At 41.9% G+C, this 20,015-nt stretch overlaps 1 protein-coding gene across 1 annotated transcript in view; it reads right to left on the minus strand.

Moving 5' to 3' along the window:
- LOC124616106 (insulin gene enhancer protein isl-1) overlaps positions 1-20,015 on the minus strand; it is a 448,316-nt gene that overhangs the window by 245,462 nt on the left and 182,839 nt on the right. The gene's annotated exons all lie outside the window — the stretch shown is intronic.

Below are 20,015 nucleotides of genomic sequence, written 5' to 3' on the forward strand. Positions count from 1 at the left end.
AACTTAACTATTCATTCATAGTTTGCTATACAAATAGAAAGTAGGTGATCTGCTGCCTGTGTCTATATAATATGCCTTATCTACATGTAGACTTTGAATATGGACAAATTAACGCGAAAAATATTACTTCTACCTTAGTTTTCATCCTTTAGCACTCTTATTTCTGAAGCCCAAGTACATGTTACAACATTATTTTTGAGCAGACTTTCAAAACACTAGAATCATTGACGAGGATACAGGCAACTTTTTTTTTTTAACCATTCAATAACTTGTCGAGAAAAGCAGCGAACTGTAGACGGACGAAGTTTTATTTTATTTTTCTATTTAATTTTGTGTTCAGATTTTTTTATATCTCGAAACTGATGGAGTCAATATTTGATCGATATCTACGTTTACTTCAGGAAATTTCAGAAATAAAAAACCGTAAAAAGTGATCGTAGAAAAATTATATTGTGCAGTTTTGACAGTCAGGTTAAATTGGCGCTGAAAAACCCGATATAACCGAAAACTGGTTGTTTCAGCGATAACGGCCATCCCTTCTAGCCTATAGCTTAGGGCGACAGAGGAATGGGGACGGTGAAGGATCTCGGTAGGCGCTTCTATTTTCAGCGCAAAGAGAGAGAGAGAGAGAGAGAGAGAGAGAGAGAGAGAGAGAGAGAGAGAGATGCATGTAATTTGAATACGTTGAAGCCAAGCGAACAGCACTTTGCGCTAACGTGGCGCCTGGTTCATTGTGGAGTTCAGTTGGAGAGCGATTGTTGATATCTCTGGTCGCAGCTGCTGCGTAGTATGTTTTTTGTTATTTTATTTGTTGCCTTCGGATATAATGCACTCTGATAGCCTTTGAGGCAAGTCATGATATGCTATAAATTATAAGTCATATCCAGTCTCTCTCACACACAGACGTCCGTGACTCGTATAGCATATTTACATTGGTTGTAAACATATCGAGTATATCGTGTTGCGTTCAGACGCTAAACAATTGCGTATATGTTTATGGAGTGACATCAAGCGTTGCGAAGAGCCTCGTGATTTTGGTGAAAGTAGTTGTCCACGAAGCACTGAACACCGCAGGAAGTTGGTTGTCGCATAGTATCGCAGTTGGCAGCCAAAAACGATTTGGTCGACTTCTTCCTGTGCGATACAATCAAATAGGGGTGGTCAATCAGTTAAAGCCGATAGAAGTACAGTCGGAGCCGTCAGTAGTTAAAGCGGAGGTGAACATGGTGACAGAAACTTTCTGAAGTACTGGTACGTACCAAAGGAGTACCACTGTCATGCGGGGATACTTGTAGTGTGATTAATTGACACTTCACGCCTTGGAGCTGGTTTCCTCCAGTCAGAGCGCTCAACGCCACGCCTTTGCGAAACTGCCACGACAGTTATTCAGTTCACTTCCAATTCCTTGTCCAATATTCTTTCTAGATTTGTTCGTATCCAGAATCATGAATAGCGACACTGCTTGAAGTTGAAGTTTTGGCGGCTGCTATTCATTGTTGTGACTGTGACAACACAGTCATAATAACAACTGCTTATCCCTGTGTGATGGCATAGCACAATGGTTAGCGTATAGATCTGATATGCAGAAGTTGGTAGATGCGATGAAATTCAGCGAATTTTTTTTCTATGTCTAATCAGACGAGTTTATCATCTTCATTCAATTGATGTTTAAATGTAGTTTTTTTTATTTCTGATTCTGTGCCAAGTCTTATTCATCATTATGTTGACTTTTTATGTTCTCTTATTTTTCTTCCTACCGTTATTTTTTTCTTTTGGGATTTGTGTCGCCTATAATCTGCAACCAAGCGCCAACGAGGGCTGCTGATCGGCTGGTAACGCGGCAGCTCGTGTAGCCAGTGTGCGGATAGTTTCAGGTAGTAATCAATGAGAACGAGAAATTAGTGTTTCATTTTAGAGCTGAAACTGATATTTTTTCTAGTAACTGCCGCAGAGTTCATAAGATTCAACGTGGATAAAATATCACCGAACTTTTTCTGTCTGGAGTTTGCTTGTAGAGGTCAGCGTTAATCGCGATGAACAAATTGATTGGGATTTTAGATCCTCCGCCAATTGTCACCGTCGTTTTCTCGGATTCACTCCGCTTCACGGGGGTGTGGTTAGCTTAGGAGATGAGTTTAGGACCACAAAACGCGTCGTCTGGCGCAGTTCAGTCATTGCTCACTTCCCCTCCCCCTTTTGGGACCTGCCTATTTAGCCATCTCAAGTGTGGAATGTCAATTATGACGATACGAAAGGTCAACACAATAACCAGGTCATCTGCAGAGAAAATCTCCGATCCGGCCGGGAATCGGACGCAGACCCCTTCGCTTAACTATTCGCCGCCCAACTACCGTCGCTTCAAATCACATGTCGACAGAGCATCTCCAGTTTCCAACATACCTCGAGGCGGCCACGTTCAAAATTGCTTCGCGTTGCACAGTAACAGCATTTGTGAAGTGACGCGCCGTGTTTACGTGTCACCTGTAACCGAGCGGTAGTCGGCAGCTGATGTGGCAACAGTGGAGCGGCAACGGACAGACGTCAAGTTACTTTAATCGGACTATGGTAATGCTACGTAATCTCTTCCCGTTCGTTGCTACGATAGGTGCCACGTACTGTCCCACAATGTTCTGAGTCTGCTGCCACACGTCTTGCAGGTTTGTGTAAGACATGTGCTCGTACGTCTTTTTCTACAGTGGAAGGCACTCCTAGTGATGTCGACTATTTCATTGTCCCTGGTACCATGGTGCCCCTTTACCTACAACATGGTGACTATTTTTGTTACAGTGCTCTGTATCCTCAATGGGGTTTATAATCTGGTACATCAAGTAATTGTTGGTATTACCAACAATACCATTCCGCAAGAGCGCAATGCTGATCGCGAGTCTGTCAGAATAGTGATTTTATCTGTACAGATACTTTCGGAGGGTGTCGGAGTTGGCCACTATGGCGTGTCTGTTCGTCATGATACGCTCTTCCGGCGTGCGTGATCCATCAGTGTAGAGAAGTTGCGCATGTTCAGGTCCCAGTCAAGTTATTACTTTAACAGCATTTAATGAGAACACTGATAGAGGTGAAACATGTGGCTGAAGGAAAGGGGTGAGTTACATTCGCAGTCAGCGCATTGCCTGCTTCGCTCTAATGGTACCAGACGTCAGTAAAAAATTAATTATCCTTTTTTCATTTTTTGTTAAGAATTTCAAGTGGAGGTACACAGGTTAAAAACGACAACACTGGCGATTAATTTATTACTTTCCAGTACAATCTCCGTCCATTTCCACAATTTTGGTCCATCTTTCAATAAGAGCATATATCCGAGTGTGATAAAACGTATGGTCCTGTTTCTGAAGCCATTGACGCACGGCTTCCTCATCGTCAAAGTGAATGCCATGATGAGCTTATAGCGGCCCGAACAGGTGGATGAAGCAAGACTTCCTATCCAGTTTTCACAATCTCTTCAATTGTGTGAAAGCTAGTGTGTGTTCTAAGATAGTCATGCAAAAAAATGAACGTCCGTCATTGCTTTTGTTGAGTAATCGTTGAAGACGTGCTTTAAGCTGTTTGGGGATTCTGACGTACTGCACACAATTTATTGGGCATCCCTGCTCCAAAAAATCAACAATAATCACACCCTCTTACTCCCAGGACACTGTAGCCATAATTTTCCACGACTGAACTTTTTCTTCTTCGGTGGATTTCTGTGACTGCATTCCGTTGACTGCCTCTGATTCTGGTTAAAAAAATGAACCCATGTTTCGTCCCAGGTCACAATTTTTTCCAGAAACTCCTCTCTCTCTCTAATTGTTTTTCTTGTTTCTTAATTATGGTCGGTTGATATTCTTGGTGCACCAGTTTCACGAACCTTTAAGTATCCCAATTGTTGACTAATCGTCATCACGCCGCCTTTATTGAAAGGGGTCATGCGACACACATCATCTGCAGTCTACCTGCGGTCACCACGAATGACGACATCGACTCGCCGAATGTTGTGTGGAGTCACTGCAAGCACTGACAGACCTGTCAGCCGTCAGCCAATGATGTTCGTTACAGCGACGACGAACCTATCGTCTAACAGTGCTGATATCCACTATCTATTGCATCACCTTACATATGTTTCAGTCGTTCAGGAATTTGAAAGGGCATTTCACTTTCTGCGTTCCTGAATTCTAGCACAGAACACTGTCTAATACGAACATCGATGTTGGCCATTTTGCAAGAGACTGCATGCATCTGTTGATGCAGAAACTTACTACTGAAGTGGACTGGAGAAGAGGCATTGCTCGCGGGGTAGCCCTGCGTTCTAAGGCGAATTTCCGCGTTTGGCACGGCTTCCCCACGTCGGAGCTTAAGTAGTGTGTAATCCTAGGGACCGATGACTTCAGCAGTTTGGTCCCATATGAACTTACCACAAATTTCCAATGAAGCTTTGCGGAGTAGCGCCAAATTGAAATGTTTCTCTTAGCGAACTTTATTTAAGGAGAAAAAAAAAAAAGACGCATTACTTTTTGACTGACCCTCACACTAACACGGCTACCGAATTTATCGGCCTTATCCGAACGATGTATCACCATCAACTGTGTTAGTATCCTGTTTCCACTAGCCATTGCAGAGACGTTTTGCAACGCACTCTGAACACTGGCCCATAGTTCGGTTGTCAAAAATGTTAAGCAAACCCGACCCCGCCCCCCTCCCCCTACTGCCTCCTTCCACACCACAACGCACTCTTGCTTTCCTCCTTGCTGGGCAGCACTTAGTGACGAAAATTTCTGTTACTGATGGGATTCGAGGAAACACTGTTACAGAGGTGTTCGACAGCGTATGAAGGGCGCCATAAGAAAGACTTTACTTAAGAGGAAAATCTGCCAGATTTATTCGCGAAAAACTGAAGTGTTGCAAAAAAAGAAATAATAATTCTTCTTACTTCTGTTACATGTATTCGCAGCTGTGAACACGAACAATCATCAATTGTGTAATGGAATGACGACGACGATTTTCAATTGCGAATGTGAACCATCTCCTGTATAAGGAAAAGACAACAATGATTTTCATTCTCGTCGTTCCATTATACAGCTAATGGCTGTTCGTATTCGCGAGTACAAATATATTTCATGATGGGTTTAGCCGCTACAGTTCCTGTTCCTTCAGACATGAATGCATGTCCGAAGGAAAATTGCATTGTTCTTCCTAACAACACAGACATTGCAATATCGTCTTCTTACTTTCACTCCACTTCTTTTGGGGGAGGGGGGGGGGGGAGGGGAGCTGCATGGGAGAAATTGAAGTGGGACTACAAATTTTATCGTCAAGTTTTGTTACCGATGTTATCTTTGCGAGGGGCACGAAGAGGCAGCTGCACTGGTGAGGAATATCTTCCATTCTACGTACAGAGCGTGTAGGTATACGTTACCGGCGAACCAGCAGGTGGTCGCGTCCTGGTTCAATTCCCACAAAGCGGCGTTCCCATCGCAATGCCCTGAAAGCAAAATACCACCATCAGACCGGCTGCCGCCGTGTCCCATCCACTGGGGCCGGCTAAGGCTACCGCAGCAACTGTGAAAATGATCTACTGCATGCTTCGTAACTCTAAAGTTCCAGAGAAACAGCGCCACATTGGTACGCAGACAGTTCTGAAGTGTTGCCGTCAATGGTAAAAACCACTTTCAGGAAGAAACTCTAACGTAAGGACAGCTTACTGGAGAATATTGGAGTGTACTGAAGGTCGTGATACGACCACTCTGCTTAGACCAATGACTTCTCCGTTAGCACTTTTTTTTAAAAATGGAAGTGGTTGTGAGACAGATCTGGCCCACAGCCCGAGGCCAAAGTGGGGCTGGAAGATAATAGTCACAACATGATTCTTTTTTTGAAATAACACGTACTGAAAAAGTCACTTGTTACTAATATTTCATTAGCACTATGCGTTTCGCCGCATGCTGCCATTATCAGCTGCGTTTACAGTTACTTTTACATCGTATTAACATGGAGTGAGGTGTGTGCCAGTGAGGTTATGTATCGAAAAGACGCCTGGTCAGGAAGATAGATATGTTATAGTGTGTACGTTGTGTGTTAACACGATTAGTCATTCTGTTAGTGCATTTACTTACATTTTTGTTGAAAACTTACCTTACTTCATACTAATTACAATGTAAAAGTGACTGTCAATGCAATCTGGTGATGGCAACGTGCTACCGAAACGCGTCCTGCTAATGAAATATTCATAACATGTGACTGTTGCAGCGTACATTATTTAACAAAAACCTTACAGGACAGTCGCAGCCCCTAAATAGCATCCATATAACATAATAAACTTAAGTTATGATTCTTTTTTAAATTAGTGGTTGGCAAATCATAGTTTCATTGTGACTTCACGTTTGTCTTGCGAATCTTTTTCTTTTTATATTATAGGCATTCAACAGTTCTCTTTATGTTCCAGGTGAAAAACCCTATTTTCCAACGGTAGTCCAGCTCTTTCAAAGTTGAACAAACCCGCCGGAAAACTTCGTATTGGCGCAGGGAGGCCCTCGGTATTGTGATACTTAAAATACACGTGAGGCTATGACTTCATAGACAGTGTGCTGTTTGAATATGTCACTGGTCAAAGCTGACGGCTTGTACCATATTCTTCAATACATCTGAATTTCTGTACGAACTACAACGAATGGATAGACTTCTGTGGAAACATAACAGAAAAGGTATGTATTTGCGCAGTTTTTTTCTTTCTCTAAATAGATTTCGAAGAAAATGAAGGAATACTTCCTTTTCCAATTCTACGCTCGATTAAAATTTGTCGGATATGAAAATGCTGTACGGATATTTGTAATAGTCTCATTTTAAAATTGTGTAAAACTGTGACAAAAATTTATATCTGCAGCGAAATGTGGCACGCAGTAAACAGAATCCTCTACCATGCGCTTCGCATGGCTTACAGACTATGGATGTACGTGGGTTGGCTGAAAAGTAATGCCTCCACCTTCGTAACTCTTCAACAGTTGGCAGCATTGGTATGCTGCAGGTACTGACTTGTTCTGTAGCCTCTTCTCTACAGCTCCAGTTGGCGGGAAGCCTTAGCATTGAACAGCTGTGTTGTAACAGTGTGAAGTATGGAACCCTGAGCAGACGGTCGGTCAGTGCGATTTAAGCAACGTGCAGTCATTGAATTCTTGACAGCAGAAGGCGTCACCCCAAAGAAGATTCATCAGAAAGCAGTTTATTGTGATTGTGTTGATGTGAATACTGTGCATCGTTGGGCGAGTAAGTTTAAAGATGTTGGGGGCGGGAACATCTGACCTGTGTGACTAACAAAGAGTTGGACGTCCTGTGACAGCAACAACCCAGTTTCACAAGCAAAACGTTGGCAGATTGATTCAAGACGATCTTCGTATAACTCAGAGAGAAATTGCAAGCACAATCGGCATTTCACAAGAACGTGTCGGTTACATTATTGCTTTCTTTGGCTATCGGAAGATCTGTGCATGATGGGTACCCCGGATGTTGACCTCTGAAATGAAAGTGCACAGATTTTAAATTTGCCAGGAACTCCTCTCGCGTTACGAGAACAGAGGTGACGCCTTCCTCCACTCAGTTGTGACAGGAGACGGAACGTGGGTACACCATTACGAGAGAACTGTGAGACTGTGGTTGTGGAAACAGAGTGTCGACTTCTTCCGTAACGGGTTCAGAAAACTTGTTCATCGTTGGCAGAAATGTATCCAATTAGCTGGTAATTATGTGGAAAAGTGAATATTGGTAATTGAAGATCATATTCTAAGGATTATTTCTGCGTTTGAATAATCAAAATATTCCCATCCAAACCCAATTAACGAAGGTGGAGGCATTACTTTTCATTCAACCCTCGTAGCTGTAGGTGACGTTACGGTACTTAAAAAATGATATTAGTTCAGTGCTATACTGTCTTGTTTGAAAAGTGTTATTTGACTCCATTTATTTAATCGACACTTCATGCACGCATTCATTTTAAGTAAATCATGATCACCACAATTGGCTTGTTGTTTTTCACTTACTTCATTACTGAGTCATGAAGAGCAATATACCACACTAGTTCTCAGCATTTTTCTACATCGCTTCGCACAAGAGACCGAACGCCGTCTTTTTCTACCGTTCACAGATCTTGCTCAAAGGAAATGTGGAATTAAGTATTCATCATTCACCTTTGCATACCCCAGTAGTGTGCTTTTTCGTCCGTTACTTGGTTACTTGGTTTATGATCCTCTCTTACAAAGGAACCATCCCAGTAACTGCCATTAGCGATCTAGGCAAACCTAAATATGAATGATCGGACGGGGATTTTAAGCTCTATACTCCAGAACGTGAGACCAGCGCGTTACCAGTGTACCATCTCACTCGGTCCACGAATGAACAGTTAATTTCAGAAATATCGTAGGATATGAAATGTGGCTGTAATAACGCGTCAGGATTTTACGCTATTACTGATACAACGCTTTAATGCACAAGTGGGAACATCTTAATTCTCCATCACGCAATTATGGAACTACATCTCTCAGTATTGAGTGTTAGCTGAATGTGACATACGGTAGCTTGTAATGAAACGTTACTTAATCGGCACACTTTCAGTACAAGGTGCAGGGCTGTCACGCTACATAATTTACCATAACACTGCTGGTCTAATGCTCATATTTGCAATGTGTGTGTTTTTGTGCTTTTCTGTTACAACGTACAGTGCAATACGACTTCTTGTAACACTGAAGTGGTTAAGCCTATTATCGAAGTGATGGTTCCATATGAAGTATCGAAAATTCTAAGATCGAAGACGAAGTACCTGGTGAATGTACAGACAACGGGCTTTTCGCTGCCCAAAATAAAAATAGCACCATATACGCATAATTTGTTCTCTTAAATTCCACTCGTTTCCCATTTTGTCCTTTCGTCTGTGCTTTTAATTAAGTTGTCATCTTTCTAGCGCCAGAGATGAAAACGCTTGTCAGTTGTTTGCTGAAAACTGCGTTTCCTGTTCTTTTCATTGGACGCAAAATGGCGAAAAACGTTCGTTAAAGCTTCGTATGGGACTCTCAAGTGTACAGAAAGACAAGGCATAAGGTTTAATTATGCGGTGAGTGAACAGAGAGTTAACCGTTAAATATTGGTATCGGGTAATTTTATTTAGTTGTTTATTTTGTTATAAATCCACATACGAACCTGTTCGGTTTAGTGCCGAATATTTGCCGTGGCACATACTCTAAACACAGGCACTTGGAAATTGCGGAAAAAATTGCCAGTTTGGATGCATAGATTTTATCACTCTTTCCCTCGCTTTTAGTTTCATTAATAAAGATGTACATTTACATTTCACTGTTAATTAATTTTAAATGCCGGGTACTAGACAACCTGGAGAAATTTAAATATTTGAGTAGCAATGATCTGTGACATTAGATTCAAATAATATGGAAAATATTATCAGGCATAAACCTTATAACAGATGGTCCGTTTTAAGACAACAGGCGATAGATTGTTTCAAAAACAAAAATGGGGAATGCAGTAAGATGTGCAGATTTAATTAGGATTTGGTTTCCTATTTTTTCACTTCGGAAGGAACTTACAATTCTAATAAACTCAGTGATTAACAAGTTGTCTAAAGATGATTGTTGCTCGCTCATTGTTTCTTATTTATGTTAGGAATTTGTTAATCCTCATGCTAGCGGTTGAGAATATGGTGGTGGACAAGGTTTGAAATTCGACGCCTACGCATCGTAAATTTAGTTAAAACAGTAGTGGACGGTTGATACCTGAAAAATAAAAATGAACTCTGTAGAAATATGATTTTCATTAAAACCTCGACGCAGTTGCATCTGATCTCTTAGTTCAACGAAGCAATAATATTTCGTGATAAAACACCGGTGGATAGAAATCAGGTAATACGGAAAATTTGAAAGCAATGGAGGAACTACGCGCTTCACAGAAGGCCAAAATTCTCCCTGCAGATGTCTTTGAGGTTATGGTGTTGTTCCCAATCCCATCATTCATTCCTGTTACGTATGTAAAATTTCTTTCAGAGCGTGGTTTTAGAACCATCTTGTTATTTATACATGTAATGTTTCAATTCTTAAACGGCTAGCAACTCTTTCAAATTCTGTATTTATTTTTGAGTTCGCCTATATATCTATATATGCCCGAAGAAATATTTGTCCTATTTGTGGTCTTATTGGCGGGCTTTCTTGAGACGAACGAAACGTGTGTAAGCGGTTCGTCAATAAATAAAGAGTCAGTATCGGTCGATGTACATCAGATACGAGCAATATCAATACTGAGCGACGCACAAAATTCTGACGTTATCGAATGTCACTGAATCTAATTGATAGCGAACTTAACAACACTGCCATGCTGTTCGACTGTTATTTGTTCTGTGGATAGCATCAAAGAAGAAATGTGAACTAACATAATTCTGCACAGGGAAATCTAAACTTAAATGTAGAACGAAGCTTCTGCTTTTACCATATCTTTACCGCTACCTGATACATACAAACATGCACACAAGCTGATCTGATCCATCAGAAGTGGTTGGCGAAAGCCTGAAATTGTAAAAACAATGGGTTTGTTATGAACCAGTTTTTCTGTTATCAGCCACGATTTCAGATTTCCAAGAAATAGAACAGTGAGGTAAATACTTTTATCTATCTACATTTTGATGTAAATTGCTATCATGCTGCTGTTCTGTGCTATTACATGGCACACTTTCGCTAATAATGTGACAGAAGAGTTCCCTCCTGTCAGTCTCTTTTAGTACAATACGCAATTTGTTAATTAAATGTAAAAGAAACATAGGAGCCTATTATTAATACTTAGTTCGTATAAGACATAACGTATATCATTAACCGGAATATCAATAAAAACACGCCTAGAAACTGTCTGTCAGCCCTAAAAATAATGACGAAGCCAAATTTTTTTACAGTAAAATAATAAATTGATATAGCGCCGTTTCATTTAGATGTTACGAAACCTACCACAGTAGGAGTCTATTTGTTAACAGTGTCTGACTCAAGAACATACCGTCTTCAACATCATCAACCGCATCATGCATTTTTATTTCCCGTACTGAACGCGTTTCAGACTTACACGCATTTGCAGCAGTCTACTAATTAAAACAGCGAAAGTCGGTTACTGGAATATTACAACATAGAAACATCTCACTGCTAAAAACTTATGTGGATAAAAAATTAAAATACGTGCTCTTGTTGAGCAACATAATTTCGTAAACACATCAGACTGGAAAATAGTGAGACACAGAAGCACATTACTTCCTAGTCTGAGAATTTTGCTCGGAAATGTTTACCAGATTATAGTGCTAAACTAATGTACATTCCACACGTTCATTTTCCGTTCATGTAAATTTTTGTCACTGAAATATCAATGATCTACTTTCACTTTATTGTCGTGGCACCGTGTAGCATTTCTCGTTTCTTTTTTTTTTTGTATAGGGGAGCAGCTGGAAACGTACGGAAGTTAGAAACATGCTCAATACGAATAATACAAGTATATGGTGTTTCTAAATGTGTTGAATACTGCAATTTTCAAGAAACCTCTCAATCCCCTACATTGCAGTGAGAGCAAATCTTAAGGATTTTTTTGTTTACACGTGAAATACGTAATCTTACCTCAAAGCAGCAAGCGAGATTTAAGCACTTTATGTTATGTTCACATAAGACAATGACTTTGACTCAGTGTATATATGCTCACGCGTATACCACCTCTGAAGGATCTGTTATTAGTAATCCACTGATGTTCAACCAAGTAGCGCGCTGAATATTACTTCAATACATTAATTCCTTGCAACTTTGCTGGCTGTTCTGTTGCTGGTACAATATTATTACGTTTATTTTATCAAACATGTAACGGTTGTAGGAGAGTACTGGGGTGTGTGCATATAGGTCTCGTTTAGAACAAACGCTGTTTCTTGTCTATACCGTTTGAACTAAGCGGAAGATATGGAATTTGAAGTTTTAACAGAGCCTGACTGACTTCTACACAGGGGTCATTTCTGGTAGTGTTTTGATCGGTCGATGCATTTGAAGCAAAGCACATCGCTTAACTCTCATACATACGGCCAGTTGTTTACCTGAAGGAAAGTTAGGTGGTACCTCAGTAAAATGATATCGTTTAATGCACCTTATCCGAGCAAATAGTCTTCGTAATTACATATGCGGTGAATAAGCAACTTTGAGACGAACTGGGAGATTTAAGGAGGACGACTATCTTCTTGTCCCTTGTCTGAAAAATACTGAGAGGAACAGGTAAAGATACGCATGGTCAAGACGAACGGAGTCCCTCTTCTTACATTTACAATATGGAAACGCGGAAGCGTTGAACTAATCGTCAACACGTAAAGCGTCAGAGAGGGCTCTAGCTTAAATGAGCTATGAGGGGATGGAAACTGGCAGCGGTACCGTTAAATGACATTCGACTATGGTAAAAAAACAAAAACAAACAAAAAAAGCCTGTCCGGCTAACCGTACTTGTGATAAATGATGTAGATACAGCAATATAAATAAAAGGGCTATACTGATTTGAAAGTTCTCGAGTATCGATTCTTTATTTCTTTTCTCCTTAAGAAAAAACTTTTTCTCTTTTCTCGGGATAGAGATTAGGAAAATAATAAAAAAGTCATTAAATATTGGTTATTCGCACATTCATAATAAATCTGTTAGAATTACGTGTGAATGAAAAATGGTAATGGCGACGAGATTTGATCGGGAGACCTCGCGCTTATGAAACTAAGCGCTTACTCGCTCGTCTATGGAGTTTTTGTACGTTAGCGATCCTGAACAATATACAAGCGCGCCTAAAATTTTGAAACTCTTTTTCACCTAAAACGGTTGAGAGCTGTATCTTCCTGTTTACATATGTTGAAGCCCCAGTTGTGGTCTACACACCGTGTCAATATGAATCAAATCGGCAAGGGAAAGCTTGTACGGTTCCCTTCTTAGCATTGACTACAGAAATGTTGGCTTATGAGGAGCTTCTCGATCACCGTATCGATTCTTTTTAACTCTCTTTGCACATTGTGCTGGCTTACAGCAATCCTCCTCAATGATCGACGGTCCATGTCAGAAGCACAAGAGGTGCATGGTCTTCTTTTAACTGTGGTTGTTTCTTCGTGTTTCCCCTTCACAATCTTATCACCACAAATCGTCTCGGGCTGCTTTAGTAGGATTGAGATGTCCCTGATGGATCTGTTGCCCAGGTGACATCCAACGACTAGTCCAAGTTCGAAGTGATCGATGTCTCTTGACCGAACCATTCCACCGTTTCTGATTCTCTGCTGACAACACAATATTCCCCGCCTCGTTTTGTAATGGCGGGTTCGCTTCTCGTGAGATCTAGTAAATTCGTCGTTAGATACAGGTGTACGAATACTTGATAAAATAGTGTATAAATAAATAATCGAACACGGAAGTATTGATTACATTCACGCCTCAACATCTTCGTGTAACTTAACAATAAAACTCCTTCCGAAATGGCGGTGGCAAGTTGTAGCACGTGTCAGAATGCTACTCGAAAGCGCCAACGTCGCAAAGGGAACCCGAGTCCTGCCGGAATTTGGAAGGGTGTTGCTAACTAACAAAGCTATGAAACAATAGTGGAATGAGACTATCATGTGTTTCAGAGAAGTGCAAATGGCTTGCTGGCGCCGACGCCCTGGAAAGGGTAGCTGTGTAGCTTTTTATGGCAGTAATTCGAGGGCGACGGACCGGCGCCGGTAGCGACAGGTAGTCGCGGCCGTGTGTTGCAAGATGGGGCAGAGGGTGCCGCCACGGACGGCTCAACGGGCGCCACCGAGAAGCGGAAGCAATTCTGCTGACCCGGAGGTCGTAAATACCTGCACCTTACTGTTGACGTCGCCTGCTTCCAGCCGTTTGGCCGATAGTGGACCCTACGATAAAGAAAAAAAAAAAAGGTTTCAAATACCTGTTTTGGAGCGAAAGCTCCATCATCGAGTTTCCAACGTTCCCTTGGCTTTGTTCAGTCATGAAACTTGGGACCTTATGATGGATCTTTTGTTCCAAAATAATTGTTTGTGTTGCTATGATCTTCAGTCCCAAGAATTGTTTGATGCAGCTCTCCAGAATGGTCTATCCTGAGGAACATTTCATCTCTGCGTAGCTACCGTAACCTACGTCCATTTAAACAGTTTCTGTGGTATCGTCCAGAGATCGCGGTATCACAAAGAGGACTACGCATATCGATACCACAGACATTATGAGGGCTCGCTGAAATCCGCAACAACCAATGAGAGACACCCCAGAAGACACCCCACCCCACTCAGTATAGCAGCGTCCTCACGCTGAAGTCAATATAGCATGGAGTTGAACATGCAAGAGCTCTGCCCCAGTTCGCGACCTCAGCTTCAGCAGTCGTCATCGTCGTTTGGAGCCAACAAGTTATCAAAGTTTCTGATCAACATGTTGAGCGTTGTACCTCGAGATAATATTTGTTAATTAGTGCATCAGGTGATGTTCTGCTAGTCAGTGACTGTTGTGAATTATCCTGCACTCTTGTGGCAAAGAACGGTGTCAAAGTTAAGTAAATCTTATATTCATTACTGTGATAAAGTGAAGTAATATTTCATGAGTTACAGTTCCTATGTGTCACCTCAGCGAGTAGTCAAAGAACCAGCAGTAATAGCTGTCTTGTCAGAACACTTTCTGTATTTACCCCACTAAAATTTTTAAGCTACACTTTCTTCCATTACCACCCTGACGGTTCCTTAGCTTGTCGATCCCTTGTTTTAGGCGCGCTGTACGTAAATTTCTCTTTTTCCCTCAGATTCAGCAACACATTATTAGGGTGTTTATCTGCACATCTAACCTTCAGTGTTGTTCTGTAACAAAAAATTTTTGAAAATTCTATTTTCTTCTCGTCAGAACTGTTTGTTGTCCACGTTCCACTTCCGTAATAGGCTTTCTCCAGAGAAATACGAGTAGCTTCAGAAAACACTTCCTAACATTGAAATTTATATTCCATGTTAAAAAATTTCTTTTTTGTTGTCATTAGTTAATGTCTGTATTTTATATCCTCTCTAGTTTGGCCATCATCAGTATTTTGCTGCTCAAGTAGCAAAACTCATCTACTAGTTTTAATGTTTCATTTCTAATTCCTTCAGGAATGCCTAATTTCATTGTTTTCCTTTTGTTGATTTTCATCTTTAACCCAATTTTAAGACACTATCCGTTTCGTTCGACTGCCCTTCCAAGTAATTAGCTGTCTCTGACCGGACTATAGGAGGCAGTCAGATGGAAACGAGACGAATGGAAAAAAGTGTATCACTTGCGAATTATTTCAGAAGTAATCGCCATAACTCTTGATTCATTTCTCCCACTGTGAGACAAGACGGTCAATGCCTTCATGGAAAAATGTTTGCATTTGTCTAGTGGAAAATGATTGTACCCAGTTGCGCATCTCTCCGTCCGAAACAAATCCACGGTCACTAAAATCTTTCTTAACGACTCCTAAAATATGGAAATTACGTAGGGAGAGTTCGCGGCTGTATGGAGGATGTGTAAGGGCATAGCCATTTTCCACTTTCTGTGAATCGCATATTTTAGACGTCTGTGTTCTTTGACTTCCTTGATTTGCTACATTTTCATGTTTTCTCTTTTGGTAAATTAAATTCAATATCTCGTGTGTTATTCAAAATTGTTTACTTATTTGACCTAGTGCTGCCTTCGTTATTTTATATCTCAAAGCTATCTACTTGTCTTCTGTTGTATTCCCTTCCCCTTCTTCAGTTGAACTACAGAATTATGTACTTCAAGCGTAAGTGGAATGTTAGTTACAGAAGGTGCTGTTTAGCTGTATTATTTTTATTTGTGACAAACCAGTTTTTGACAAGCATGTATGCAATGTGCTACATACTATGGACTATAATGCCAACATGGCGTGTGTGATACAGTTATAATGGAACATGACATTTAACAACAAGTTTTTTGAAGATCATAAAATGACAGTTTTAACTGTTCGAAACTGGTCACCAGGAATGAACAGAATTGAATGCTATCTTGGCTATTAAATTTTCTTCAAACTCTCAATAATCACTAGTTCTTTCAGTTCATCCAGGTCCCCTCTCTATTTAATTTGCTATCTTAGTGGAATTTTTTCAGATTTAACATGAAGTTCATAATGGAAAAATTTTCCCCTTACCGATAAAAACCGAAATAAAGACAGTCGCCAGACTTTTATTCGTCAAATACACACATCAAAAAAAGTTTTGCATCACCTCGGTTCCGAGAGTTCCGCAATCTGTAGAGAAAATTGGAACAGAGATCAACAAACATCATTTCCGCTGTTTTATTGCTCATGAAAACCACACATTTCATGTTGTACCACCATACAGTGAGACCTTCAGAGGAGGTGCATACAGCGAGAGCTTCAAAGGTAGTGGGCGAAATTGCTGTACACACCGGCACCTCAAATACTCAGTAGCACCTCCTCTTGCATTGATGCATACCGGTATTCATCGTGGCATACTATCCACAAGTTCATCAAGGCACTGTTGGTCCAGACTGTCCCACTCCTCAAAGGCGATTCGGCGTAGATCCCTCAGAGCGGTTGGTGGGTCACGTCGTCCATAAACAGCCCTTTTCAGTCTATTCCAAGCATGTTCGATAGGGTTCATGTCTGGAGAACATGGTGGCCACTCTAGTCGAGCGATGTTGTTATCCTGAAGGAAGTCATTCACAAGATGTGCACGGTGGGGGCGCGAACTGTCGTCCATTAAGAAGAATGACTCACCAATATGCTGCCGATATGGTTGCACTATCGGTCGGAGGATGGCATTCACGTGTCGTACAGCCGTTACGGCGCCTTCCATGACCACCAGCGGCGTACGGCGGCCCCAAATAATGCCACCCAAAAACAGCAGGGAACCTCCACCTTGCTGCGCTCACTGGACATTGTGTCTAAGGCGTTCAGCCTGATCGGGTTGCCTGTAAACACGTCTCTGACGATTGTCCGGTTGAAAGCATTAGGCGACTCTCATGGGTGAAAAGAACGTGATGCTAATCCGGAGCGGTCCATTCGGCATGTTTTTGGGCCCGTCTGGTGTCGTGGTTGCAAAGATGGACCTCGCCATGGACGTCGGAAGTGAAGTGTCACATCATGCAGCCTATTGCGCACAGTTTGATTCGTAACACGACGTCCTGTGGCTGCACGAAACACTTTATTCAACATGGTGGCGTTGCTGCCAGGGTTCCTCCTTGGGTGGCCTGAGTGAGGCATGTCATCACAGTTCCTGTCTCTCTGTATCTCCTCCATGTCCGGACAACATCGCTTTGGTTCACTCCAAAATGGTTCAAATGGCTCTGAGCTCTATGGGACTTAACATCTGAGGTCATCAGTCCCCTGGACTTAAAACTACTTAAACCTAACTAACGCAATGACATCACACACATCCATGCCCGAGGCAGGATTCGAACCTGCGACCATAGCAGTCGCGGGGTTCCGGAATGAAGCGCCTAGAACCGCTCGGTCACCGCGGCCGGCCGATAACATTTAACTTTGTATGAAGAACACTTCAATAAATACAATCTGTCCATCTTTCCGTTGCATAATACGTCTTTCTTTGGCTTTCTTGTTTGATTTTGGAACGGAACCAGAACAGACACCACTTAGATTTCGCTGCATGTAGGTCAGACTGTACTGTTCTTAATTTACGCTCAAAAATGAGAATGATAGGGCAGGCCTTTTTTCTGAGAAAAAAGGTGTTAAATGACAATGAAAACTCGTGGGAGCATCTGACGTTCTCCCAAGTATGGAACACTCGTCTGCTCGAATATACAGGGAGATTCGTTAGGATGCCCATAAAGAGTTGATAGAGGAATCAAGATACAACAACTTTGGAGTACGAACTTCAGTTTTTTACAAATAATCTTGAACCAATAAAAGCTCCGGTATGTCAAGAACAACGAGGATAATCATTAACAACGACCGTAAGTTAAGAGAAAATGTACTTCCAACTGCATTCAAGCGGGGTCCGTCTGTCCTCAACCCGTAAAGATCTTGTGTATCAGTTGATGTACTTACACATCTGCTCAATTCCAGGCATCGCGGGCACTGGATCGGAAAGGGAAGTCCAATTGCATGACCCCCCCCCCCCCCCCAACCCCCACAACCTACTCCTCTGATTTGACTCCTCTTGATAGACGAAGAAACACTTCTCGTCAGGATACTTTCTACATCTGATGAGTTTGATGTAATCCCTAGCGTACTTAGAGAGGACCAGCATTTTCTAAGAAGATATTATGCCTGTGTGGAACGTGATGGTCTCCACTCTGTACACTTCCTGCAGTGCACAATTTCGTTGAGTATACAGTACATCGTCTTTGCTGAACTTATGGCGCGTGTGAAATAATTCGCCTTGATGTTCCTGGCATTCAACCATATTCACTGCATCAGGATTACATCCAACACTGTAAGCACCTTCAGTTTATGCGCAACCTTTTAAATCACCTTGTACGTACAATATCTGATAAAGAGTATCTGGACACCTTATAGTGGAAATTAATGCGTGGTGTGTCCTGTCTTCGCCTTTGTGATACCTTGAAGTTTGCTGGGGAGAGTTTTAATCAGGTGTAGGAATGTCTGTAGATGGATGGATGGATGGATGGATGGATGGAGCTAAAGGGACCAAGCTACGACGTGTTCGGCCTCTCAATCCTTTGTGTGTCAAGGCGGGAATAGTCCTCAGAGAGGAAGGACACAAAATCATCCATCAACCCTTTCGTGTTCGAGACTGAATATATGTGGAGGAATGGCAGACCATTCTTCTTCAAGAGCCGAAACCAGAGATGATAGTAATATTGAACATTTCGGTCTGAAGAGAGGTCGACGTCCTAACTCATCCCAAAGGTGTTCTGTTGGGTTCAGGTTGGAACTCTGAGCATGACATTCCTTTTCGGCAAGGTTAGTGTACACAAAATATTACCATACAGGTTATGTTTGTAACAGGGTAGACTGACAGTCATTGTATCCGAACTGTTCCTCTACCATACATAGTAAACGATATTTTTGACTGTGTTAATATCCTTGAAATGTAGCCTTTCTTGAGGTAACCACGAAAAACACCCTCTATACTGAAAAGCCATCTCCTCCATTCTTCACTATTGGCACTATGGTAGGTAAAGTTCTACAGGCATTCGTCAAACCGACACACTTCTATCGGTTTGCCACTGGCTATAGCGTGAGTCATCACTCCAAATCGATCGTTTCCAGTCATCCACTGTCCGTGGCTTAGCAACGACTATAGAAATGTGTGACTTATGAGCTGCTGGACCATTATACTCCATTCTTTTTGTCTCCATACGCACAGTCAGTGCGCTTTCCATTTTAACTTGGGAGTGATTCCTTCCGCTAATTTCATGCGATTTTTTCAACTACCGTCCGCACTGTTCGAGGGTCCCTGTCCTTCAGCACATCAGGTCTGCCTCGTCTTGGGTTCGCTGTGATTGTTCCTTCGGGTTTTTACTTCACAATCACATAATCAACAATGGACTTGGGCAGCCATAGTAAGGTTGAAATATCCCTGTCTGATCTGTTACTCTGGCGACATCCAGTGATCAGCGCACGTTTGAAGCTCTCTTGACAGACTCATTCTGCTGGTTGCAGCTGTTGTAATGTCAACAGTATACTCCCCGCCTGCTTTTGCAGTGTCGAGCCCGCTTTCGTGAAATCTAGAGGTAAATTCCGCGTTTCATAGGAGTGCCCATATACTTTTGATCGGATAGTGTACATGCTCTTCTAATTGGATGGCAATTTTCTAAAATCGGGTAGTGGCATTAGAGGACCCTTCTTCGACATTCCCAAAATTACGGAGTTCGTGGCCAACTACTGAGGAGCTGATTTTGACGTGAAAGTGATATAAGCAACTGCTACGGAGAACACGTACAGTTCAACTATCACCGTCCAGCACTGAGCTGCTCCCGCGGCTGAGGAAGCCGCACCGACTGGACAACTAACAGAGGGGTTTGCTGGAGCGCCGGTGGTCCGGG

The sequence above is a fragment of the Schistocerca americana genome, chromosome 5 (genome assembly GCF_021461395.2).
Source record: "Schistocerca americana isolate TAMUIC-IGC-003095 chromosome 5, iqSchAmer2.1, whole genome shotgun sequence".
Classification (NCBI taxonomy): Eukaryota; Metazoa; Arthropoda; class Insecta; order Orthoptera; family Acrididae; genus Schistocerca; species Schistocerca americana.